We start from the raw sequence: 27,145 nt of genomic DNA, 5'->3' as shown, positions 1-27,145 counted from the left end.
AGCCCTTTCTTTTTCTACTACAATGCACTGTTTCATAGAATGCAGAGAAATTACCCATGTTTGCTAGTGAGAAATACAGTGAGATATATGTACAAAGATAAAGTTAGTGTATATGTAAGGATAAGGTTGAATACTTTACAAAGACTCATTAAGGTGATCATTAAAAATATGTATATATAGCTATTGAATTAGGAGTGTGAGAAATAACTGTGAAAGATTGGTATAACAGTGTTGTAAAAACTAAGGATTCTACATCCACTCAGATTTCTTCGTGTTTTTAAGATCTCATCACTCTTCAAAGAAAACTAAACAAGAAATTGTAAACATTGCATTATGAGTTTTGTTTATGCAAAAAAAGAAAATGACCAATTTCAATCAACAGACCTCTGTAATTACAATTTAGAATTACTTCTAACTCATCTGTGATAACATAATTAAATTTTTTTCTCAAAAAATCTCTATGCAAAATATCTCTGCAACTTCTGTTCCAGCAAGTACAGTAGTTTCTGCCTTCAAGGGACTCACTATCAAAAGTCTCATCTTATATTATCACCTTTTGGTTGGAATTTTGCATTTCCTTTGTCACCAGGAAGTAGTTGTCATGTGGATATATGGATGGTTTTGGAGTTGTCCTGGGTTTCCTACCAAGCAAATGCCTGAGGTTTGGGCAGGCTCAAATCCAGTAGGGGCTGGAGTAGGCAGGCAGTATAGCAATTCAGAATCCAAGAAGTCAAACTGTTGGCAAAAGCAGCACAACAGAGATTTATGCTCTGCCCTGTATAATCCCTTTTGCTGAGGGAGTGGTGGGGGTCCCAGGTCTTACTTCTTTAAGCAGAAGGGAATCAAGAGATGCTAGGCTGGGCAAATCCTTCTCAAGATTAAGCCAGGGGCAGAGATGCTGGGATTTCCTTACTATCTCCAACCCAAGTCATCTTTGCAATGGACAGGCTAATACTATAGAGCCAAAGCTTTCATTTATAGGCAGGATTTGGTTCTCTTTCTGTTCTTTCTTAAATAGTCTTTTTTTTTTTTTTTTTTTTGGTGGACAATGAGAAACTAGACTTCACAATTTTTCAGAGCTTGGGTGGTCCAATTACCAATTTTTTGTTGAAAGTTCTGCAGCACACTGACAATAGCCATGAAGTCCCGGCAGTCAGGCATACCTCCCCAGGACTTTGAGAACATGTAGATTTCAGTGCCCGAGCCGAAAGCCACACCCATTTCCAATTCCTCTGTTACTCTTGCAAGATGAAGGTGAAGGTGCATCCCAGCCAAAACGAACTGGTAGGGCACAGCCTTTGAGCATTTGATAGGTTCTGGGAAGCTGCCGCCTCCACCCTAAAACTAAATACTGCTCTGTTTTCTGTTGTCTCAGGCCTATATTTCTGTCATTAAAGATTTATCAACCCTCTGATTCTAAAAAAAAATTCTGTTTTTCTTCAAATGTGGAGAAATCATACTTTAACTGGATTACCACCTTCATGAGAATTATTTCATTTCTTTGATTCTTAGATGCATTCACTCCCACATTTGAACACTTCTGAAATGCTCATTTAGTGTACAATGTATGTGTTTAATGTGGTGTTCCATTTTTATTTCTTGGAAAGTTGTTATTAAATTGATGATTCATTTTAAAGGGATGACATCTTATACTCAGGAGAATACCATAGCTTCTTTAGTTAATTTCTAATTTTGACTCTAAATGAAATTGTGCAACCGTAAGATCATGGTGGTGGTGATGGAAGAGGAGGAAATGTGGGGAGAGTGGGGGAAGATTCTTGAAATGGGCCAGGGACTATGCTAGAGAAAATTTTGCTGACATTTTTACTTGCGATTATGGTTTTGACCTCCATTCAGCTACCTTTAACTGAGCATTTCCCCACTAATTGGGGTGGGGAAATTTGGATCTGTTTCATCATTGCTATCAAGAGCCATTTGTTTATTGCCTGGTATATAAAATTACAAAGAGATACAAAGCACAGCCTTTGAACCTCAGGATATGTTGATTATTGGAAATTGAGAGGTTTTTGTTACTTTATTGGTGTAACAGGGTGGGGAAAGCCTTCCATGAAATATTATTTTTTGGCAACAGCTTTGTTAAGATATAATTCACATACCATTCAAATCACACTTAAAGAATATAATTCAATGGATTTTAGTGTGTTCACAGAGTTGGGCAAACATCACCACAATCAATTTTAAAACATTTTTATCACCCCAAAAAGAAATCCTAAACTGTTTATTAGTCATCTCTCATTCCTCCCATTTCCCCCAACTCTAGACATCACTATTCCATTGACATTTGAAATCCAAAAATACAGCATGGTGGAGGGCCAGACTAGGCCAATGAACCAGGAGTTAGAAGTTTCAGGAAGATTCTAAATTTTGGTATTGCTTCTTAGAAATTACTTAATTTCTTTGAACCACATTTTCTTCATCTGCAAATTTGAGATAATGACACTCACGTCACAGGTAGTTATTATTAATGTGGTGGTTGTGAGAATTAACTAAGATAATATATATGAAAGTACCAGCATTGGGCATGTTACATAGTAGGTTCAGAAAGTTATTTTCTTCATCCTTTCGTCTCTCTTCAGGATGGGCCCCGAGTTGAATTGCTGAAGAATGACTGATTTCTCTCTTCCCTTGACGTGAAGACTGAGTCTTTTGTAGGTGCCACCTCAGTGTTCCCTCCCAGAAATCCCCTTTTGGAGGTAGGTAAAGCCCATTACTGTTGCTGGTGACACCTCAACTCAGTTGTTAACCTGATGATACAAAACAAAGGGTCTGGTTTCTATTTTCTTAGTAAATAAAAAAAAAGCCGTGTCACCCACTTTATTTAGATAATAGGAAGTCAGCCAAAGCTCTCAAAATTTCCACCATTTGGGTGGTTTTCAGAGGGATACAGAGTCCATGGAACCAAAGTGGTTAGTAAGGGTGATGGATGGAGAACAAAAACTATGACTCTTTCAGCACCCCCATGTGAACATCCATGCAGTGTAATGAAAAAGAGACGAGGGCCGCTGGGCTCCGAAAATCAATCCCATTGGCTTTTGACTCTGGAAAAGCCCACAGCAGTTCCAAGACTATTCTTTGAAAATCTCAGAGAGATCTGGCTTGTGTTTATTCTCATCCTTTAGGAGTAGGGAGTTAAGGAGTGTTTCTTTCTGAGTGTGGTGGATGGTGAAATTGAAATGTAGGGCAATTTCTGTGGTCTGAGAACCTGAAGTCTTTGAAGGAGAACGTTTATGATGACCTTCTCATGATTCTAAACCCTCTGCTCCTGCTTCTGCCAGAATCAGGACGCTCCTGAGAGCTTTTGGCTCTCCCTATGTCTCTCCTGACTTCTGCCAACATCAGCTCCAGGTTATTCAACTAAGAACAATTTAGTCAAAAATAAGAAATCAACATAGCTATTTGGTAAAAGAAAAAAAATGTAAAATGAATGTTCTTCAGACATTATTCCTTGATAATTTTGGCCCAGGATTGTGGCTTATTTGCACCCTTTATTCATCTTTTAAAGATTTTGCTCGTTTAAAAGTTAACTTTTCAATTTTTTCCCTATATATTTATAATTATATTTCAAATTCATTTCCAGCCCATTATTCCTATTCTTTGGTGTTTGTTGGAAGTGGAAAGTTGGGATAATAGGATTTAGTTGAAACATCCGAAATATCTAACAATTCTTAGTGTTATGAAATAAACACACAGTTCCAAAGGCTATGTGTGGTGTAATCCTATATTTATAAAATAAGAATAATGTATAGAGAAGGTTTTGGACAACTATACATCAAAGTCTGAATAGTGTTTGGTTAGGTAGAATTATTTTGCTTATTGGTATTTTTTTAATCCATTCAACAAAATTTTAAGCTCCTACTAAATGTTAGCCATATTCTCTATGTTAGAGATATAGCAATAAAGAAAAAGATGAGAAAAATTTGCCTTCATGAAGATGCATACTAGTGGGGAGAGGGAATAGATAAAAGAACTAAGTAAAATATGTCATAGGTTAGACAGTGAAAAGTACTGCGGAGAAAAATGAAGGAGGGAAGGGGGATAGAGTGTTGGGGAAGGGTTCCAATTTTAAAATAGATCATCAGGAGAGGTGTCACTGTCAAGGTAATTTTTAAGTAAAGACCTAAAGGAGATGAGGGCATGAGCCAGGTGGACATCTGGAGAAAACTCATGTTGGAACAAGGAATAACAAGTACAAAAGGGCTTCCAAGGGAACACGGCTTGTGTGTGTGTGTGTGTGTGTGTGTGTGTGTGTGTGTATCTGTATGTCTGTGGATATATGGTATGAGATAAAGAGAGTAGGCAGGAGTGAATCCAAGTTTTTGATTTGGGCAACTGGAATGATACAACTGCATCAACTGAGATGTGGAGGTCTGCAGGAAGGTGGAATTTGGGAGGCCAGATCAAGAGCTCAATTTTGGACCTTTTAAGTTTGATGTGCTTATTAGTCACTCAAGATTCTTCTCTAATGAGAACGCATTGTTTCTGAAATTTGGCAAAAAACAATAAATGACATTATAAAAGACATCCTATTGCAGGACTAGGTTGTTCCAACAAACCTTCTATTGTTGGCCTAAATTGTTCAGTTGACTACATTTCTTTGGCCACATTGTTTTCAGTCAAACCATCTGGACCTGGTGTACATAGGGGGCAATTCTGGGTAACCACAAAGCACACTTGTTCCTAGGACCACCCTGCTTAGAGGAAAGTTGAAAGCATACTCAACATTGCTTTGCTGTCTTGGCTTTCAGGGTCATTGACTCAACTGCCTTCCTAGATGCTTGTTTTAACCCTCTGATCCCATAAGCCCTGCCGGACTTCTTGGACTTTTGACTCTTCCATCAGCATCTCTGATTTTAGATATTCACCTGAAGTTTCAAGGCTCTGGAGCAGCTGGACCCATAGTTCTTCCTGTCCCCTGATGGTCCCTGTCTAGTCACCCCCATCCTAGAACCAACATGCTCTAATAAATCAATTCACACTACATTTCTTGAACACCTATTTTGTACAAAGCACTGTACTAAGCGTTTTTGGGACGATAAAGAATTTGAGATGTTGCTCTACAGTCCCGGAGGTTCCAGTGCTGTGGGGGCTGTAAGTATACACCATGACGTGGTGATGACAAGCATTTACTAGTGTGGAGAGGAATCTAGGGCTCTGATTTTTGTAGTAATGACCTACTTAGTCCCACCAGCTCTGCTCCAGCATTTTATAAATTTTTCTCAGAGGCTTTTTTTGTCCTTTTCAAAATTTAGCCTTTCTTCTTTTTTTAAATTCTGATTATAAAGTAATGGATATTCATTGTAGAAAACATGGGAAAAACAGAAAAACATGAAGAAAAAAACCTACTGATGATCTTATCATTCGGAGATAGAATGTTACTGTTAATATTTGAGTGTATTTCTTCTCATTCTTTAAAAAAAGTTTTACTGTTGGCATTTTCCCACAACATTAATATTCTTTGGAAGGATTTTTTTTCTGAGCTGAATGGAATTGATGCCTCACCATTTGTTTACTGGTCCGTGGATGTTGAATCTTTTCGTGTTTTCATAGCTAAGTTCCTCCTCGCTTATACATAGGCCTGATGTTGAGACTGTCCTAGGATACCTGAGAGTAGAGTCTCATGCAAATGGGGGTGTGCACAGGTGGAGTGCACTTGGGTGAGAGAGGTGCAGCCACTTGAGGCATGAATAGCAGGCACTTAATTAATCCATGCCCCTCCCAAGCATGCACACGCACGAACATAATAGAGCTCACTGCTGAAAAGTCAAAGGGGGCCTTTGTTCTATATTTAAAAAGCTGCTTATCATTGCTAGACCAAAGAACTCTGAAATCATATGATTTTAATATAGTACATCTTTTTATGATAAACATTGGTAGTTATTGTCAGGAGTCCATAAAGTAGAAATGACACAGGACCTTTCTTTCAAAGAGTAGAGAATGATCAAAGCAAGGTGCAAGAAAGTGGCATCATGGCTCCCCTATTAATGTAGATGTGTGTCCCTACTTCAGTGGGATTCCTCCAGGAGAGTGAGCTTATGAACCGAGAAAAGAAATAGAAAAAAATTGGAAAGACGATATTGTATCATTGTAGAATTTGAAAACCAATAATGCTTTCAAGGCTGGTATGTGGAACTTGCCCTTCTCTTTTGGCTATTCTAGCCACAGATGAGTGTTTCTGTGCCAATTAGAACATTCTTGAGGTGTTTTCCTTTTCTTCACGTGATGTTGGTTGCGATCCCATGCTTACTGTTATTTATAAATTAATTTCTGGCATTTGTAGTAAATTCTAGAAAACCCAATAAAACCACAAGTGTGCAGTTAAATCCTACTTTTTTTTCTATTTGTTTTTTATTTTGAGGTTAACCTTTTTGTTTTTCCTGTGGGAAAGACAAGACAGTTAAAAAAAAATGTTTCTAGCAATGGATGGGTGGTTTATAGAGCACATTTCTAGCTTCCATTATTCTTTAGTCTTTTCATTGCTATGAATGTGTTCTCCCATTTGCTAAGGCTATTTGACCACCTTCCTTGATAGAAATAGTAAAGAAATTAATCACGAGGATCTAGGTTGATGAAAAGGTGTTGATAGACTATCTTTTTCTTGTGACAAGAAATGCCGAAGCTGATAATCAATACTTCTTTAAATATACCAAAGCCAGGAAGCCAAGTAACAAGTAACACCAGTAAAATGGTCATGTATAAAAGGTGAATTTGCATGACATGAAGTTGTCAGAGATTCATCTCTTTTTAAAGTGTACTTTCAGCCTTTCCCAAGAAGGGCTTTCTCAGGAATTTTGGAGGAAGTAGTGGTGAATGGTGTAGAACAGCATCTCCCCTAGTGAGTTCTACAGAATGTGAAAGAGTGGAGTGGACATCTGTTATTTGCACCTACCCTGAAGCATTTCTTTCTGCTGGTAGCAATACCATGATTTGCCTTTGAGGAACCATCCGTCCCCACGGTTGGTCCACATGATTTTGGTGTGACTGAGTCCAGAGGTGGACACATGGCCCAGGACTGTATATTCCATCTCACTTGTCTCAGGAATCAGTGCAGGGATGACTGTGTGACCAAGAAAGTCCAGTGAGATTCATCCTGGGCTCTTTTGGAACAATTGAGAAGGAGAAGCCCCTTTTTCATTGGGGTTGCTGAAAAGAGAGGATATAAGCTTAGTGTTGATGGTTGTCTTTCTGCCTTGTGGAAAGAGCTTGCTTGAATGAAGCCAACACAAAGGAATGTTGAGCCCAGAAATGGAGACAGTGAGTCACCGGGACGTTGTGTGAGATTCTGAGTTCCGCCAGGTCTAAAACCAGCTTATCCCTGGACTTAAATAAATGAATTTTTCTGTTTTATTCAGTTTATGTTGGGCTTCTCTCACTTGCCACCCAAATAGTTTTGGCTAATTGAAAAAGTGTTATGTGAAGACTGATCTGCCATCAAACACATGTGGGAACCCTGGGCATGTTAGTTTGGGTTCTCCTAGAACGAGACCTTGCAGTAAGATTTGTATGCAAGTAGTTTATTTGGGAGGCAGAGAGTGGGGAAGTAAGACAGTGAAGGGAAGGCATCTAATAAATGGTACCTTTCAAGCCAGCAACCACTGTGGGTGATTAGAGCTTAATCCCACAGAAGAGCTATGGGAGACGGTATAAAGCACATGCCTCAGAGTCATCCCAACCAAGCAGCAAGGGAGCTGGGATAGTTACACCACAGTTGCCATCAGTTATTGGCTGAGGGCTGCTCTTGGGGTGTGTGTTAGTTTCCTGGTACATCAGCCTGCTCTGCAAGCAGGTGGAAGAGCCTTCTGAGGCACGACAGAGAGAGAGATCAGACAAAGAGGTGCAGATACTGCCAGTTTGAAGTCAGAGGACTCAAGGGATATGGGCTAAACAAAGCAAAGGTTTGTTTACTTCAGGACTTCTTAGAGTCTTTAATATGCTAATATAGATACTGAATATCCAAAAGTGAGGTTACGGTATGCTGTGTTTCCAAATTTATTTTACCATAGAACCTTTTCTTTGTGAATGATCTTTGGAATTTGCAGTCTATAGCACATGCTTTGGGAAATACTATCTCAGAATATCCTAGATTTAAGGCATAACCTAGCTATAAAAACATGCAGGACTCAATAGCATCCACCTCAAAAATTTGAAAGAATCAATGGGTAAAATTGTCAGACCTTTGACCAATGTTATGGACTGAATGTTTATGTCCCCCTGAAATTCGTGTGTTGAAATCCTAATCCTCTATGTGATTGTATTAGCAGGTGGGGGTCTTTGCGAGGTGATCAGGCTATGGCAGTGGAGTCTTCATGAATGGAATTAATGCCCTTATAAGAAGAGACTTGAGGGACTGGCCCAGTGGTGCAGCAGTTAAGTGTGTATGTTCTGCTTTGGTGGCCTGGGGTTCGCCAGTTCGGATCCTGGGTGTGGACATGGCACCACTTGGCAATCCATGCTATGGTAGGTATCCCACATATAAAGTAGAGGAAGATGGGCATGGATGTTAGCTCAGGGCCAGTCTTCCTCAGCAAAAAAAAAAAGAAAAAAAAAAGAGGAGGATTGGCAGCAGATGTTAGTTCAGGGCTGATCTTCCTCAAAAAAAGAGAAGAGACTTGAGAGAACTTGCCTCTTCCTTTCTCTCCTCTCTGCCATCTGAGGACACAAGGAAAGACAGCCATCTGTAAGCCAGGAAGCAGGCTTTTACTAGACTCCAGATCTGCTGGTGCCTGATCTTGGACTTTCAGCCTCCAGAGCTGTGAGGAATAAATTTGTGTTGTTTATAAGCCACCCAGTATACAATATTTTTGTTATAGCAGCCAAAACTAAGACAGCCAACAAGTATAGTTGTTATATTTTTTTAAATTTAGCAAATGACTACTGTAGATGATTCTACAGTTTCATCATCCTTTGATGTTGAGGCAACGACGACCTAGAAAGTTTCACTCACTTACTTAAGGCTGTTAGCTAGTTTGTGCAGAGTGAGGAGTAGAGTTTAAACTCGGGTTTTTGTTCTATCTGTGGATCAAGCATTTTAAATTAAACTCAAGGCTATGTTGGAACCACATTCTGTCAGGTAGTTGCCTAAGTGTGCCACCAATCTTCTCCAGTCCGTCTTCTTTGTCATTATTTGCTTTAACAGGTAGCAGAACCTGGGGTTGTTTTTTAGGTCAATTTTGCAAATAAAGGTCTTGGGCATTATGTACCATTTCCCTGGGGCTGGCTGGCAGGCAGCCTTCATTGTCTCTAGACTTGGGATTTGTTTGGCTTTGTCAAGAAGTCTGTGTTTCCTCACACTTGCGTTTCTGGATCAGAGTCATAAATGCACCCAAGCTCATCGATACCAATGAGTCAGAGAGACTAGTTAGGTCAAGAACTGCTGTCATGGAGCAGCTTGTGGATGATTCCTTGTGTTATTGAGCATGATTGCAAATAGTAGTTTTAATGTGTAGCCATATCTATTATACAGTTATAGGTATTTTCAAGGTCTTGGCCCAACAGGCACATACCTACACAAAGGCTTAGCATCCTGACTTCTGATTGCCCAGGATGTTTTGTCCAAATAAGTGGGTTTTTGTGTCCAGGTACATGGGCTTGCTTCTCAGACTAAGGAGACAATGGGGAGGTATTTCTGCAGAAGGTAAAGAGCAGGGAATTATTATTTTTTCCTAGGTGATAAATAGCAATGAACAGTGTTTTCTGCTGGCTGTTCCTGACCATCAACATTTTAATGCTCTCAACTTTGTGTTTTCTTACATATTGATGCTCACAAATGTGAGATCTAAATTGCTGGAGGTCTATATGGTAAAGACAGCAGTAAAAGATCTTCCAATGATTGGTAATATCATTGCTAGGCATGGCCTCTCCTATCCATTTCTACTCATCCTCCAAGACAAAGGAAAAGATATGTATAGTTCATTAGGTAACTGAGTTATGGAAACAGTTTCATTTTTATTCAAACAGTAATACAGATTTAGAGGCTTGTTTTTATTAAAATTTCTGGGTGGAGATGTCTACAATGTATCTTTATTATGATTGATTTATATGCACTGTCTATAAATACCAAATATTTAACCAGCCATCTCTATCTCTTATTTCTGGGATTTCAAAATTTAGTAGTAGGTTTTAAATGATATTATCTACACAAATATAGGAAAACTGTCTTAAACATGCCTCTTTATTATGCAGCTCTCGCTATATAATATTTGACATGGGTCAAATTATATACACTGAAATATAACTCCATAGGATAAAATCTTAATGCAATGTGTTAAGCTCATAAATGGTTAGTTCTATCATACAATATTAGTATTTCAGTGGAATGGTTATTACCATCAGAAATACCTTTCAAATTTTGGTAATCATTCATCTGGACCCAGGATGGTGCTCATCTTCTGATGGATACCAAAGTACAAGAGGGAGACATGGTCTTACTTTCTAGAAGTCATGTATTTGTGATATGTAGAAGATAGTAAATCCCACATGTCATCAGGCGCTAGATTGTGTGATATAGACTGTGAGAGAAATACATATTCACAAGAAGGAAGAGCCATTGTGGGATGAGGAGGTTGGAAAAAACTTCCTGGAGGAGTGGAGGGAGACTTTGTCCAGGATTTCATACTTCTGGGCCTTGAAATTTATTGTTGAGTTTGCTATTCACTCAACGCTTGTGGATCCTCCAGTCCAATTTATATGTTCCCAGAGGTGAACACAGTGGAGCTGATTCTCCTGCAAACATTCTCTTCTCTCTACCCAAGGAAGGACTATTTCAATATGACTGTCCAGATAGTATTTTGTATTATCTATCTTTTCATTTCGTGTTACTTTTGGGTTGACTCTTCTAAAGAGTATGAAGACATACTTCAAATTTAATTCTTTGGTTCCGTCCACTCCTTGAAATGAAAGGACATTCTATGGGTGCTTTTTAAAACAGAGTAGAGTGATGTGGTAGAGTGATGAGACTGGAAGATCTAGATTTGAGTCCCGACCACTGCATTTCCAGAGATGTTGATCAAGTAACCTAACTGCTCTCAGCATCAATTTCCTCATCTCTAAATGGAAAAATATGACATATTCCGCCTACCTCCGATGTTGTTGTAAGGATCAAATGAGATAATGCAAGTAAAAATATTTTTATAACTTGTAGTACCTGATACAAATATTAGATATTATTAATGCAAACTTAAACGAATGTATCATTTTCCTCATCTGTTAAATGGAGACAGGAATTATATCTACCTCATTAGATTATTCTGAGTAAATGGAATAGAACACGTAAAGTCTTCTAGAATAGTTTGTGGCAAATAGTAGGTGCTCAATAAATCTAGAGATTACAAGGATAAAATTTATGAGAGAAAAAAATTCTTTCATCTTAAAGCCAAAAAAAAAAGTTTTTGCTTACAATGTTTTCACTAGTCAACATTTGCTTTTACCATCAGATGTTAAAAATGTCCTCTTTGAGTGAGGTTGATCATTCACAAAACAGTAATTTCCTCTTTCAATCAGTGCTTCTCAGATTGAGAGGGCGAACTGGTCATGTGGTTCTGCCTAGATGGGGCCAGTTGGGAGTGGGAATCAATTATATTAGAGATTCTCAAAGTGTGGTCCGAGGTCTGGTCTCCTCTATTATTCATGCTGTAATATGACAGCATCCATACTTTAGTTTCTGGCATAAATTAATAATTTGATATTGAATTAATAATTATCCTATTGAATACAAACCAGACATCAGCTCATTGGTGTCTCATTGAAAGTGGTGAATTTCCCCCAGGCACTCTGGGGAGGTGTTTTGGGGATGAAGTGGATGGACTTGGACCATCAGTGGTGAATGCCTCAATAAAGTGATCCTTGGATCAAAGAGTCATTGCAATCCTTGGATTAGTCCTCCTTTGACTGTGGCTTTCTGTGAAGCAGCCAACCCAAAAGAAATTCTGTGGGTCCAATTAGAGAAAGCTACTCAAGCTCAAACAGGGAGAGGCGGGTTTCCAGAGGCCTGTATATTTTATACTTGTATATTGTTCTCAGACCTTAGGTATCCATGGATATATTTTTTGGGAGCAGAGCAGAAAATTCCTAAATCAATGTATCTGGAAGGGTGAAAGATCCTGGAAGGTGTATAATTTTTTTCAAACTGAAGATATTTTTTCCAGAAGAATTCGTTACAACCAAGAGTATCCAGCTCTTCAGCCTTTATCTCCTCAAGGGTCATGTTTTTAGTCTGTTAAAGAAAAAATATTCTATGACGCTTGTTAAAGATGGAAAGGCAGACTTTATTTAGGGCCATTGTGATAGGTATAGGGACCACTGCAATGGAATGTTATAGTGAGGGAGAGAGATTGGGCTCAATGCTGAATACAGCATGGTCAAGTGGGAATTTATAGTCAAAGAGCAGGGCGCGGGTCAGTGGGTGGAAAATTACTAGCAGGAAACGTCAGAGATAAGGGAGGTTCTGGCTAAACTGACCTAACAGGATTCTTGCTGAAGACAGGCCAGGATGATCAGACATCACCTGGGGGATGGTGGAGGATCAGGAACCCGATCAGATATTGAGGATGATCAGATATTGCAAGTGAAGGTTCTGGTTAAACTGACTCAGCAGAGTTCTTGCTAAAACCAGGTTTTGTAAGGGAGTGCACTTATGGGCCTAGGAGAAGGTTCAGAAGCCTGATTAAAGTTCGGTTAAGCTAAGAATCTTTGTGAAATCTCAGAAACTGAAACCCAAAGAGGAAGCAGTTAGAAAAGACTCGAGTCTGGTCAGGTGCAGTCTGCCGTAGCTGTGAGTCAGAACAGGCCTTTGTAGAGTGAGTGCACAGTTATCAGGCCTCTGTGTTTTGGGTTGTGGCAGATACTGCTCACTATACTCTTACTTTGTCACATGCACACCATTAGTGGGCGTGTGACTGAGTTCTGGCCACTAGCTTGTGGGTTGAAGTATTGTTGCTACTTTCAGTCCTGGCTCCCAGACGTCCCTGGATTCCATGTTCCTTCTTCTCTGTGCCCTGGCCCAGAAGTGAAGCCCAGGGAACTACGTCAGCTATGGACTGCAGGTGGCAGAGGCCCAGATAGAAGGAGCCTGCATTTCTGAATCGTTAGTTAGAGGAGAGCTGCTTGAATTTTATGTGAGACAAATCTTTACTGTTTTAAGGCTCTGAGAGTTTGGTGGTGTTTATTGCTATGGTTAGCCCGCCTGTTGAATATGCAGGAGAAGGCGGCCATTGTTATGCAGAGCATCTTCTTCCTTCCTAAAGAGAAATGAGTATCTAGACTCAATTGAACAGTGTGTTCTAGAACTGACAGTCAAGGGCTTGTAGCAAAAATGTCAGGCGAGCACTGGAGTCTCCTGGAGCAAGGCTGTTAACATGTGAGTGGTTTTACAGGAGAAGCATCCTGTGTAAACCCACACAACCTATTTGGATAAACACAGGAGATGACCAGGCCTACAAATAAGTGAATTCCAATGGCTCACTAAGTGTACTTTTAGGAGTATTTCCCCAGCTTCTTTTACAAGTTTCCCAGGGTACTTAAAAATCCTCATTATTAGAATCCTTAACCAGAGGGTTTGAATACTATTTCAGGGGGTTCCTGTAAAAATACCTGTGGGTTACCTGGGAGAGGTACCAGATTAACCAACTCATACCCACTAAGAGCATCTAGCTTCTCAGATTCTGAGCAGAGCACCTAATATTAAAGGGATGACACACTGGTCAGATGGATTTTTGTGAGGGCAGAGCAGGTGAGGAGAGATGGAAATGTTTAGAATGAGGGGTGCTTATCATGGTAAAGAAGATCTGATTGTGAGACTACAGTTCAGGGACCCCTAAGTGCCTGGGCGTATTGCAAAAAGAGGAAGGAGGGCTCGGTAAATAGGATGGTGGGGAGTGAGAATGGGAAGGAGGTATGCAGACAAACTGCCTCCATCATGAAGTTTGGCTTGTTAAAAAGCAAACGTTCAGAATCCTTTTCGTGAAAGATCTTTTGGGCTTTATTCCAGAGTAGAGGTGAAGCACTAACCTTTTTGTTACTTACTAGCAAGGAAGAGTTCTATTTTTTTTCTTTATAAATGGGATAAGTAAGTTACAGTTTTCTCTTCTCGTAAATTGATCATACCTTTTCCTGAAGGAATTCAGAGATATTTAAAATTGTTTTGAGGAAGGCCTAGAACTAACTGATGACATTGGCTGGCCAATCTCAGCTCCGTCAAAAAACGGTGGATCAGAAAAAACGATCACGTAAAAACGTTTTCCCCATATAATCTTTATGTTGTTGCCAAATATTCCTGCTCATCATTCACCTCTTCCCCGGGCTCCTCCAACTCTGGCAGCTTTAGAAGTTCAAAGTCAAGCTTCAGCTGCTGGAAAACCACTGCCTCAGCTAAAGGCAAAAGAAAGAAGGTGCAAAAGAAGAGAAGTAACAGTCTATTCCCTTAACATAGAACTGCTGATTTCAGGCACATATGTTGGTTGTGAGCCAGTTTGTGACCGGTTTTGTAGTTTTGAGTTCTGTGGTAACGTGTGTGTATCTGTCAGGCTTACCTAATTATTGAATTACCTTCTATTCTTACATTAGCCTCTCCAAGAAACCTTTTGTTAGGTGTCTACAGACTGTGAGCTCCTTGAAGACAGAGCCGTCTTCAACTATTCTGTTGCCCTGACAACAGTGCTCACACATGACAGGCAGTGAGTAAATGTTTATTTAGTAAGCCAATCAGTTATGAATCCTCACCTTTTATTTCTCTTTTTCACCCTAAGAGAGCCAGGCAACCACCTTCACTAAATGCTATTTCCCTACAAACATTTTTCTGAATGGCGAGGTCAATGGAGCTGAGAGGTGAGCTTGATTGTAACACCTTCCTCCCGACTTGGTTTTCCTTGATTTCCTTGGGTTTGACTTGATTTTCCTTGATTCCCACCAGCTGCCCTCTGGTGTCTTTGAGGGCTTTGGCATGGGTGAGTGTTTATTTTTCTGGCTAATAAACATATTCCTTTTGCGTTTGCCGTGGAAAAGACCCCACGTAATCTTTAGTGTACAAGGAATCATTCAGTTGTATGGAACTCACTTAAATTTCCTCTGGATTTTCTAAACCCAGCATCCTCAGCTTCTGTCATGGCTCTGTCCTCACTTCCTTCTCTGTGGGCCCTTCCTTATCCATGTTTCTCGAGGCGGGCTAGAGATCAGATCGCATGTTGCCAGCTGTAAGTAAAAAGAAACCCAGTGAAAAGTGGTGTAAACAATCTGGACATTTTCATGATGTCAAATTGAAGATAGAGCAGTTGCAGAGTTTGTTCATTTGGGGGCTCAACCAAGTGAAATCCCTAGGTCATTTTCATCTTTCTGCTCTGCCATCCTCAGCATATTTACTTTTGTTCTTGGACTGACATCTTTTCATGATTGCCAAAGGCTGCAGCAGTTCCAGCCATCACCTCACCAGCCATGAGAGTGGAAAAATGAGCTTCTATCTTCTTGCACATTTGATTTTAGGAGCAAGAAAACCCTCCTCAGAAATCCCTCTACAGATCTCCCCTTAATCTTATTGGTATGAACTGGGTCACATGCCCACTGTTAAACCAATCACTGGAAGAGAATTAGAATTACCATGATTAGTTTAGATTAACTAAGGTTTACTCTTGGGAATGGGGAGGGGCCCTGTCTTTTTTAAAGCATAAAATTAGAGTTATGACCCTGAGGAAGAAGGGAGAAAAGGGCTGTCACAAGAAGCGAAGGAGACATGATTCCAGGCTCCCTAAGAAAGCTTTGACTTCAAGAATGGAGGTGGTGACTCAGCCAGAGGGTTGTCTGGGCAGCTCCCAGTGGGACCCGCATGCCTTATCCCACCATCACAACTTTTCTCCTTTGGTCCCAGTGACGTTGTGCAAACTTGTTGGGGCAATGACTCATCTCACCAGCGGACATGAGCTCCCACTCTGAGCCTCAGGATTCTGTAGAGGGCAGTTATAAGATTTTTTTGGGGGGGCCAAAACTTTATTAAATATTCAGAAAAGAAACATAAATTCTAAAATAGTAAATGAAAGAGTCTTGCTCTTCCCCTATGCCAATCCTGTTCCTAAGAGGTGCCACTGATAAAATCTTACTGTTTATCCTTCTAGACTTTATGCTGGCAGGTTTTAAAAAAATACATAATAGGCACATGTTTAAGGGAGGAAGTGACATCTTTGTAAATAAAGCTACAGCCAGGCCCTTCTGAGTGATATTTCTTTGGATTCTCTAATCCCACACTGTGAGAGCCACCCAGGGCCAGCCTAGACCTTGGCGATGCCCAGAACCAGACCAGAAGGCGTCTCTCTTGGACATGGTATAGTGGCTATTCCACTTCAGAGCACCAGACAATGATCAATTTTTCCAGGACATTACACCTACTTTTTTATAAAACATATTAGTGTTGTTATAAATCAATGAACATGGTTCATAATAGCAATAATGCCCTTGAAATCTGTTAATCCTGCCATCAGAGAATGGTATGCCAGAGCATTTGCTGCCCTTGGCTTCACCTTGGGCTATTAACTAACAAATCAGTTATTAGCTGGTGGTAATGACCAATTTTCAAGAGATGATTGCTTAAATATTGCCCACCTTGAAAAGAGAATTATTACTCAACCGAGAACTGCACCCTTATTTTCGATTCAGTAGAGCTAATGATCTTATCTCTCTCCGCAGTGTCTCCCTCCCCCAGCGGCCCCCACCTGACCCCCCTCGCCTCCTCTGCTCTCCTCCGGGCTGTGAGGTGTGCGGAGATCACATGGTTACATAACTGCTTCCTTCTCGGCCTCAGTGACTTGAGTCCAGGAAAAGTTCCATATTTAATATTTATTCACCAAGCAGTGGTGGATGAAGACAGATGGTAATGAAATCAGTCTTGCTGAAAGTGACCACAATGATAATAGATTCTTTATGATGTCCAGGAATTCTGGACTCTTAGTCTCTGCTTAAATGCATGTTGGCGCCAACTCTGTCGTCTTAAGCTTTAGTATTCTTGTCATCCTCCTGACCTCTCCTTAGACCAGAGCAGGCAGGCTGTGCTAAAGGCATCAATCTGTCTTTCTCCTCATATAAATGCTTTAAACACCTATAGCCGCAAATGACTCACCAGCTGAAATTTTTCCAAATAGGAAAAACGAGAAGATAAAATAAAGGAGGTCCTTCAGAGCTGGTGGAATGGCTGGCACTCGTGTCCAGGCTGGTTTTGCTTGGGTTGCCTATTGCCTATAACTGGTTCTTCTGAATACCCTGGTTAGCCAGCTGTGCTTGTTGGGAGTTTCAGAATTCCTCCAGGGGCTGGCCCCATGGCCGAGTCATTAGGTTTGCGTGCTCCACTGCAGCGGCCCAGCGTTTCGCTGGTTTGGATCCTGGGCCTGGACATGGCCCCACTCGTCAGGCCATGCTGAGGTGGCATCCCATGTGCCACAACTAGAAAGATCCACAACTAAAATATACAACTATGTACTGGGGGGATTTGGGGAGAAAAAGCAGAAAAAAAAAAAAAAAAGAATTCCTCCAAACTGGGAGAGAGGGTGGGGCAAGGGGGAAAGAAGGGAGAAAAGGAGGTATGTAAAACGAAGCCAAATTGGCAAAGAATCAGTGCTCCTGTCAAATGAGTAAACTCAGATTGCTGATTGCACTGGAGATAGCAACATCCTGGGTCAGGCAGAGCTTTTTTAAGCAATCTGGCAGCCCTGTTTAGTAATAAGAGGTAAATCATTCCGATGTCCCTTGCTATTCAAAGCATTAATCATGTTGAATTCTTTTGTTATTCTGGGGTCTGGATCAAGTGTAAGTCTATAGGAATTCCATTGTAATCTAGTATTAATTAATCTCTGTTTTATGGTGCCAAAAACCTTTCTCTGCATTTGTTTGCTTGTACATCAGTTATTAGCTTTATTAGTACCTCTAACTCCAGCTGTGAAACTGTTGCTCGTCTCTCTCTCTCTCATTCTCTTTTTCATTTCAATCTTGGAGATTGTCCTTTTCCTTGGGTGGGAACTAGGGCAGCTCACAGTTAAGGAGGACTTAGTTACACCGAAGCGTTTTGAGAGGTGGGAGGTGGGGATGATGAGAGGGCTGGTTGCAATCTCCTTGAGGAGCCAGAAAAACTGGAGTTCAAACTCCAGCTCTGGCACTTACTAGCTGTGTCACTAGCAAATTAAGTAACCTATTTCCTTTTCCATAAAATGGACATTAAAATAGTCCCTGTTTCCCAGGATTGTTGTGAATCTTAAATAACAAGCAGTTCTCCAGCGATGACAAAGTCTTCCCAGGGAGGGGATAAATTCCCTGTCCCATGACGGGGTCGTCCTCAGTCAGTGACACTGCAGGAGTCTTTCTTCAACACGTAGGATACTGGGGTAGATCATTGCCAGTGTCACTTCCAACTTGAAGATTTGGAGTGTTTGTATAGAAACTGTGTGTTACTGGCTCCAGGAAACACCTGCCTGCTTCTCTACTCTTCCCAGAATATGCCTAACCAACAATGGAGGGTCAGAGGCTGAGATGCTTGGCTTTTCAGTAGTAAATAATGAATGTTGCACCAGCTGCCGGCAGACTCCGAAACCTTCTGCTTTGAGATGAAGAAGGAGAGAAAAAAATACCCAATATGCACTTATCTGATCTGTCGTCTTTAAATAGCTCTCTTCAGATTTCAGAAAAGGTAACTCTAGACTACTTTCCTGCCTGGCCCTCTGCATCCTGCCACGAAACAGGACTCCTGACCCTAGATTTTGACCTGGTATAAAAAGCAGTATATTTTTATGACCTGGTAACAGTTACATTTCTACACCATAAAATATTAAAGCAGGCATGACAGTGCCTTTAAGATCTTTGAGGCAGGTGCTATCAAAATGTGCCCCTTTATTATTTATTTATTTGACTCTTTCTGCATAGTGGCGCTTAAATGCTTTTCAGGCCAAATAATTAAATTCCATTATGGAAAGTGGGAGTTGTTGGCAAAATGTGCTCACTCTGACTATTAGACCCTTGAGTCCCTGGGGGACTTCATGGAGGGAAATAAAAAATCTGGCTTTTGTTTATATGTAAGATATGCAGTATGACATATATTGGGCCCATAGGAGTGATGCTACATAAGAAACTAAACGGGAGGGGAGTGTTAGAGATACTGCTCTTCTAGCCAGCATCCTCTTGGAGCAGTGGTATGCAAACTATGGCCCTCGGGCCAAACACTGCTTGTTTTTGTACATCCTATAAGCTGAGAATGGTTTTTAAATTTTTAAACAGTTGAAAAAAATCAAAAGAAGAAGAAGAATATTTTGTGGCATGGGAAAATTATATGAAACTAGAATCTTATTTTCCATAAAAATTTGTTACTGGGACACAGTCACACCCATTTGTTTGTGTATTATCTGTGGCTGCTTTTGCACTCTGCAAATTGAGTGGTAGTGACAGAGAACATGTGGCTGCAAAGCTGAAAATACTTACTATCTGGCCATTTACAGCAAAAATGTGCTGCCCTTTGTCCTAGAGGAATTCGGACTTGGGCTCTGGAAAGGATACCATTGGGACTAGAGACTTCAAGCTTCTTTACGTTGTCGATGTGTTTGGATATTGACTCGATGTTGATGAACTCGATTATTTCGTGAAATGGACAGATAGGCTGGTTAAGGGAAGAAGAGAGGGATAAAAAAAGTAGTTTTCAGATCCCATGTCTCTTCCCCAGTGCAGCTCCCAGGGTTGCATACTACCTGATATCCTTTCCCTTCCTCTCCTTCCTCTCCACGGCCTCCTCATCAACTCCACTGCTTTTACTCGAGTCTAAGCCATGACCATCTCCCCTGGTCTTTTGAGAAAAGCCTCTTAACTGATCTATTTCCACACTTGGCCAGTAACAATTCATCCTCCACATAACAGCTACAGTATTCTTTTAAAAACAGAAACCAGATCATATAACTTCCCTCACATTTTTGCATGGATATATCCTCTACTTCATTCAAGTCTCTGCTCCAATGACACCCCCAAGGAAAGGCTTTCCTCACTCATGCTTTCCAGAGCAGCGTCTGCCTCATCCCATCACTATTTATTTTATTACCTCCTTTTATTGCTGTTCCTAGCGTTTGTCACTGTCTTAAATTATCTGGGTCAGTTTACCGGATTATGCTTGGTTTCCCTCATCAGAATGGAAGCTTCATGAGAGTAGGTATCTTGACTGCTTATTCATTAGGGCATTTCTAACACCTTACATAAGTACTCAAGAAAAGTTTGTTGAGTGAGTGACTAAATAGATACCTCCTGGTAGAAGCTCCATGAAATGTTGGCATAATGTTCTGCCTGCTTCTCTGAGGATGTGGTGACTTTCTTAATTTCTTCATTGCCTCTTGCCAATCACTGTGTTGTAAAGCAGCATATTGATCAAGCAACAGCATTGAGGCCTCTATTTTGTGCCTTAGATCACTTGAGAAATCTGAATTTATTTCTGGATACTTGTCATCCTCAGGTGGTCAGAATGTCTAAATATTGATCTGTCTAGTCATTAAGAGCTTGGGCCATTGAGTTAGACTGACTGGGCTTAAATCCTCGATCGCTCTGTGACCTTGGGCCAGTCATTCAACCTGTCTGTGCCTCAGTTTGCCCATCTCTATAGGAGACTTACTAACAACACCTACATCAGTTTGTTGTGAGGCTCAGATGAGACTGTAAATACAATACAGGTGCCTCGCATGGTGCCTGCCATGCAGCAAATACTGGATAAATGTTGTCATTTTTTCTGTTATTATTATTAGTTGAGCATCTCCTATTGAATTATTCTTTCCCTTATCTAACAATTTTTTTTTTAAAGAATTTATTGTATGCTAGGGACTGTGCTAGATTTTGAGGATAATCTCTTAGCAAAACAGACATGTCCCTGCCGTCAAGGAGACCTGCAGCTAGTGGGAGACACAGACATTAAGCAAAAAATTACTCAAATTTGGTTTATAGTGTCCAGTTCTGGGATAACGTAGAGAGCCGTGTGGGATGCAAGACACGTATAACGTGTACTTCTTCCCTTTGAGGCACTGCTATAGACTGAATGCATGTTTCTCCCCAGATTCACATGTTGAAACCTAATCCCCAGTGTGATGGTATTAGGAGGTGAGGCCTTTGCGAGGGGATTAGGTCGTGAAAGTGGAGCCCTCATGAATGGGCTTAGAGCCCTTGTAGTAGAGGCCCCAGACAGCTCTCTCCCTCTTCTGCCATGTGAGAAAACAGCGAAGACAGTGTCTGTGAACCAGGAAGTGGGCTCTCACCAGACTCCAAATCTGCTGGCACCTTGATCTTGGACTTCCCAGCTTCCAGAACTGTGAGAAATCAATGTTTGTTGTTTAAGCCACTCAACCTATGATATTTTTGTTATAGCAGCCCAAATGGGCTAAGTCAGGCACTTACATAACAGAATCTCAGTAAAATTAGCTCTAACTTTGACCCAAAACAGCATTGTTTCTTCCCCCTCATTTTTCCCTGTAATGTTGACATGATTCCCTTCATCGATTCATTGAAACAATTTTCTCAAAAATCTATGGAATTTTATTTATTTATTTCAAATCATCTTCAAATGACTGTTCTAGCAGGGTGATGACATTATTTTAGAGCACTTTCTATTTGAAAAGCACTTCACTGTTATTTTTGTGAGAGCTTCCAAAGGTACGTGTGGAAGTACTGTTATCCCCATTTTACGGATGATGTATCAAAGGTGAAGTGACAAAAGACAGAGAGTCTCACACATGCAGAGTGGCATGAGAAGGATGAGAAACAAAGGCCCTCCCAGCGTTGGGGTGATGATAAAGACCAGGGCATGGTATTGGGCTGCTAAGGCTTGGCTCCAGGCTTTAAAACTTACTGTGAGAGCAAGGAAATTGTTTAACCTATCAGAGCCTCAGTTCCATTATCTGAAAAATGGAGATAAAAATGCTAATCAAGGTCCCTATGGAAATAAAATCAAACAGTATTTATAAAGAGCTTGCTGTGGTGCTTGGCATAGGTTAACTGCTCCATACCTGGTAGTTGTAAATATGATCACTGAGTTTCTTGGCTGCCTTTTGATAGTCATGAGTCTCTCTCACTGGACATGTTTTTATTTCATGTAATTTTTGAGTGCAAGAATTCTCAAGTTGTGAAATGGACTCAACACTAAAGCAAGAAGGACTCTCAGTTTCCCAGACATCAGTGTCCTGAGAGAAGATTCTAGGTATTTGACCCCCAGAGAGTCCTGTGGTCAAGTAAATAAACAGAGTTCGACAGTTAAACCAATTTCTTCAAGGCAGGCCTCATAGTATGCTAACATGGATTTCCCAGAGGGAAAGGCAGTGTTCCCTAAGCTTCATTTCTGCAGAACCCTTTTCCACGAACACCTGTTAATATCTCATGAAACCACAGTGCTCTTTGTAATAGTCCTAATCTGGTCAACCCTCCTTTTACCAAAGAGGTAGCTGAGATGAAGAGAGGGAAAATGGCTTGTCCAAAGTCACAGTGAGTTCATGGGGGGCCAGGATGAGAACCCCATCTTGATCTAGTGCCCTTCCCTCTGCTCTTTGTTTCCTCCCTCCCTTGCAGTGCTCAGTAGCTGTTTCCACGGATGAATGTGTTGTATGTGGGGGTATCTCCATGCCCTTCCACCTCCATTCCCCACCACATCCTCTCCTTCAGCTCTCAAGTGCTCTTGATTGCACACTTCCTCATAGAGCCCCACCTCCTCTTACTCGGGAGCACCTCCTCACTTCTTGTTACTTAACTTTCCTGCCATCTGCACCTTTCCTCCTGGATCCTATTCTCTTCCAAGGCTAACCTGCCTATTTTCATTTTTTTTTTTTTGAGGAAGATTAGCCCTGAGCTAACTGCTGCCAATCCTCCTCTTTTTGCTGAGGGAGACTGGCCCTGAGCTAACATCTGGGCCCATCTTCCTCTACTTTATATGTGGGATGTCTGCCACAGCATGGCTTGACTAACAGTGCCATGTCCGCACCCGGGATCCGAACCAGTGAATCCCGGGCCGCCGCAGCAAAACGTGTGCACTTAACCACTGCGCCACCCGGCCGGCCGCCCCCCACCTCACCCCAGGGCTTTTGATTCTGTAACCTGCCCCTGTGACTCTCTTTGAAGAACATTCTTGGACCACTGGAGTGGCTTCACCTAAATTCCCAGAGAGATAGAAATACCTGGGGTTTACTTGCCCAGGGCTGCACTTGGCCAACAACTGACTTGTGCAGAAGTATGAAAGCCCAGCTTCCTTGAGAGGAACTCTGAGCTATATGACTTACCCTCCAGGGTTCCCTGTGGGATCAGGATGAGCCCATGCAGATTTACCATAAATCAAGCCTTGGCTTAGCTTCTCCCTCTTCCAAGTCCTGCTTTCCATTACTGATTTCTCCTGGGAACCTTTCTTTAACAAATCACTTGCTCAATCCTCCTACCAGGGTCTGCTTCTGAGGTCCTGACATACTATGTTTCCGCTTCTTAGAGAGATACATACACATTTAATATGAAGGAAGGATATGATGGGAATGTCAGCCACTGTGGCAAAGCCAGTGTTTAATATGTTTTTTTGGTGGGTAGGTGGTATGGAGGATAAGACAGGATGACTTTATGGGGCCCTGCAAATTGAGCCATGTGGGCGGTTTACCTGTTGCTATTTTAGGCTTGTTCTTAGTAAAGGAAGGAAAAGAGGAGGCTGGGAACACCCTTATTTGGGGAATGAATGTGAAAAAAAATCTAAGCATATATTTGTTTTTATGAATCTGAGCAGGGGTCATGGAGGGAAAAAGATGGTTTTGCATTTAGGAAGTTCTGTTTCAAGGTACATTCTGGCAGATGTGCTAAGTTCCCCCAGAGCTGTCACCAACATGCCACCAATCCTTTTTATCCTGACATGCTGGCAGCTTATTTAAAATCATCATGCCCCAAATGACATGGTTTTTGTCCTTCACCAGATGGTTCAATTAGTCAAGATTCTGAAAAAGCCAACTGGAACATTCTTTTAGCCCCATCTATTCAAGTCAGCCAATCCTTCAAAGCTGGGTGGGGATTCTGAGAGCAACAGATTTAGCCAGCCCTGAGGCATCAGGGTTATTACTTTTTGATGGGCTCCTGGAGGAATGGAGGAGGCTGCCAATGTGGTTTATATATTGGGCAATGCCAACACCAGAAGAAAATGGAGAGAAGAGCTTCCTTTCTGTTGGACTGTTTGGAATGAACATGTTAAAGAGCTGTGTTGGAAGAACCGGTTTCCTGTTCTCCTGCCACGGCACACTCAAAGTCAATGCAATCACGCTGATTTTGATTCTCTAGTATCTTGTGTTACCTGGATGCCCTTACTTGAAAGATACATGAAAGTAGTTCCACATTTCTCCCCCTTGCAAATTTGCAATTAGCATATTAATGTGGCAGATTGATAATGCTAGAAGGATGGATGCTTAAACACAGAGGCTGCCTTCTTCTGAGTGCCCCAACTAGCATCGTCTTTTTTTAGAGTGAACCTTAGCACACTGGCACCAAGTCACAGGATTTCAAATGTGAAAGGCATCGTCTAGGTCAACCTTATTTTACCTGGAGGGAAACGAGGGCTTAAATAGATGACATGATCTGATTCAAGGAAAGCTTGTTGGACCTATAAACTTGAGACTGATTGAATGAAACATTTTTCTATTACAATCTCTTATTTTAAGGAGGCAACTTGGTGGTGATGAGAAAAATGAGAAGAATCTGTGCTTTCTAGTTAATAGACCTGGGTTCAAATCTTGACTCCACTATTATGTATAACTTAGGTAAAATACTCACATATCCTGAGTTTCAGTTTTTTTACCCTTAAAACTGGGATAGAAATAGCTTCTTGGCAGGGGAATTGAATTGAAAAAAATCTGTAGAAAGTGTTTAGTACAGAGTTGGCTCATAGCAAGGGCTACACAAATGTTCTCATTGCCTTTCTTTCCCCCGCAAAGACACGTAGCTGATTAATGGCGAATCTGGTCTGCAGTTCTTCTGATTTCTGGTTTGGTATTCCTTCTACCCGCCTTCATTCATTCCTTGGCTCTTATTTAGTCTGAGCAGTTTTCTTCTTGTGACTGGATTGGAGAGTAGCTTCGTCTGACGGTAAATTTTAAGAATTTAACAACTATAAAATGAAGATTAAAAATTACTGCAAAACAAGATTCACAGAATGGAATGTTTTGTTCCAGATACAGAGTAGCAAGAATGGTTGATAATGAGGGAATTGATATTGATTGATTAATGAATTAATTCAGTAAATATTTATTGAGTACCTGCAGTGATTGTGGCACCAGAGGTAGCTCAGAGGTGAATCGAGGAGATGTGTGGGCCCTGTGCTCATCAAGTCACGCGGGGTGGGGGGACGAGGAGGATTTGGTCTTTACTTAGACCCTGATGGACCTATGCTCTCTTTGAGCTTGTGAAAGATACAGATAAATGTAGGTTGAATAAAAGGAAGCTTTAGTACACAGAGCTTTTGATTAGAATATGGGACACACAAGAGATAGTAAAAGCTGAAAATGTAGCTTTTAAAAATATTTAGGAAAAGCCTTTGGTGAAATATGGATAACTGGTTATGAGGGGGAAAGAAAAGACATTTTGGGCATAGTCTCAACCTTTGAGATTAATGCAAAGAAGCCAGAACTGTCTCCATACCTCATTCTTTGAGCAATAAGATAGAGTCATGATACCTTCCATCAGTGAGCACTTATTAAGCACCAAGCATTGTGCTGGGTGCTTTAAATGCATTATCTCACTTAATCTTCACAGAATGGGACACTAGGTTTTAATATCATCCCCTTTTTATAGTTAAGGGAATTGGGATGCTAGGCAAGGTTGATAAAGTGACCTGAGGTCAGACTCAGTGTTCAGATTGAGGCAGTCCAACTCTGGAGCCTAGGGCATAAAACCACTTCTTGGCCCAGCTTTGCAGTGAGGCACGTCTGGCAGGCTCAGCTCTGCAGTTCACAAGCCTGCACACTGTAGCCTTTACTGAATATCTCTGTGAGTCAATCTCCTTGTCTGTAAAATGGGTTCTGTCCCTGGTTTGTGCTGAGGATCAAGCAAGATAACATTAGTGAAAGCTTATGGTTAGTCTGCCAGATAGGTAGGGTGACTGACTGTTCTGGTTTTCTTGGGACTTTCCCATTTTTAGCAGTGGAAGTCCTGCATCCTTGGAAGTCTCATTTCCAGGCAAATCAGGACATTTGGTCACTCTGTGCAAGTCCCATTCCAACTTGCAAAATATTTGGGCAAAGTGCTTAGATTTTGGAGAACAGAAAGCAGCTCAAGGAGGCAAATGAATTTCAGCTGATATTCTAAGTTACTGTCAACTCTCGTGGGCTGAAAGGCTTCAGGGAAGTATTCCTGATAAAGCCAATGAGAAAAGTGGAGGCGTTAGAGCAGAGTTTGGGAAACAGGATGCTTGCCAAGCCATAGTGCTAATGCTTTGAATATATAAGCCTCTGATGCACAGCCTGGGGAGGGGTGTTCAGAACCTGAGGATAAGTTATTGATTACAAGGGCAGAGGGAAATGGATGGAGGGGAAGTCCAGGTGGCAGACTCAGCCACCTTTGACATCTCCAGATATGGCTTTCCCCTTTTCCCATGTTATAGAACACGGATCTTGGTGGATTTGAATCTGATTTTCCCATTGACTAACTATATGATATTGGGCAAGCTGTTTCACTTCTTTAGTCCTTAATTACTGCATCCATAAAATGGGAAAGATCATAATCATTCCTAACATCCTGTGGTGGTTAGGATTGAATAAGAAATTGTGCCTGACATGAAGGAAGCACTCAATAATTGACAGTTACTGCTATTGCTATTACTCATCCTATATTATAAATTGTTACATGAGGATACGGTTGCCAGATTTTGAAAATAAAAATACAGCCTGTCCAGTTAAATCTGAATTTCAGATAAGCAGTAAATATTTCTCAGGACATACTTATACTAAAAATTATTATTGTTTATCTGAAATTCAAATTTAACTGGGCATTCTGCATTCTATCTGGCAATCCTATATATTAGAGTTACCGACCATCCTGGTTTTCCCAGGTCTGAGGGATTTCCCAGGATGCAGGACCTTTAATCTAAATGGGGACAGTCACATAGGCACAAGTGGTCACTTTATTAAGGTAGCAGTCTGGC

At 41.0% G+C, this 27,145-nt stretch overlaps 1 long non-coding RNA gene across 3 annotated transcripts in view; it reads left to right on the top strand.

Moving 5' to 3' along the window:
* LOC139046144 (uncharacterized) overlaps positions 1 to 27,145 on the top strand; it is a 211,528-nt gene that overhangs the window by 71,567 nt on the left and 112,816 nt on the right. For all 3 annotated transcript variants that reach the window (XR_011505744.1, XR_011505746.1, XR_011505745.1), the window contains exon 3: positions 2,598 to 2,714. This is a non-coding gene — a long non-coding RNA (uncharacterized lncRNA). The remainder of the gene's footprint in view (positions 1 to 2,597; positions 2,715 to 27,145) is intronic.

Source organism: Equus asinus, chromosome 9 (assembly GCF_041296235.1).
Source record: "Equus asinus isolate D_3611 breed Donkey chromosome 9, EquAss-T2T_v2, whole genome shotgun sequence".
NCBI lineage: Eukaryota > Metazoa > Chordata > Mammalia > Perissodactyla > Equidae > Equus > Equus asinus.
The sequence above is the reverse complement of the archived record's forward strand: the minus strand, read 5'-3'. Positions and strand labels throughout refer to the sequence as shown.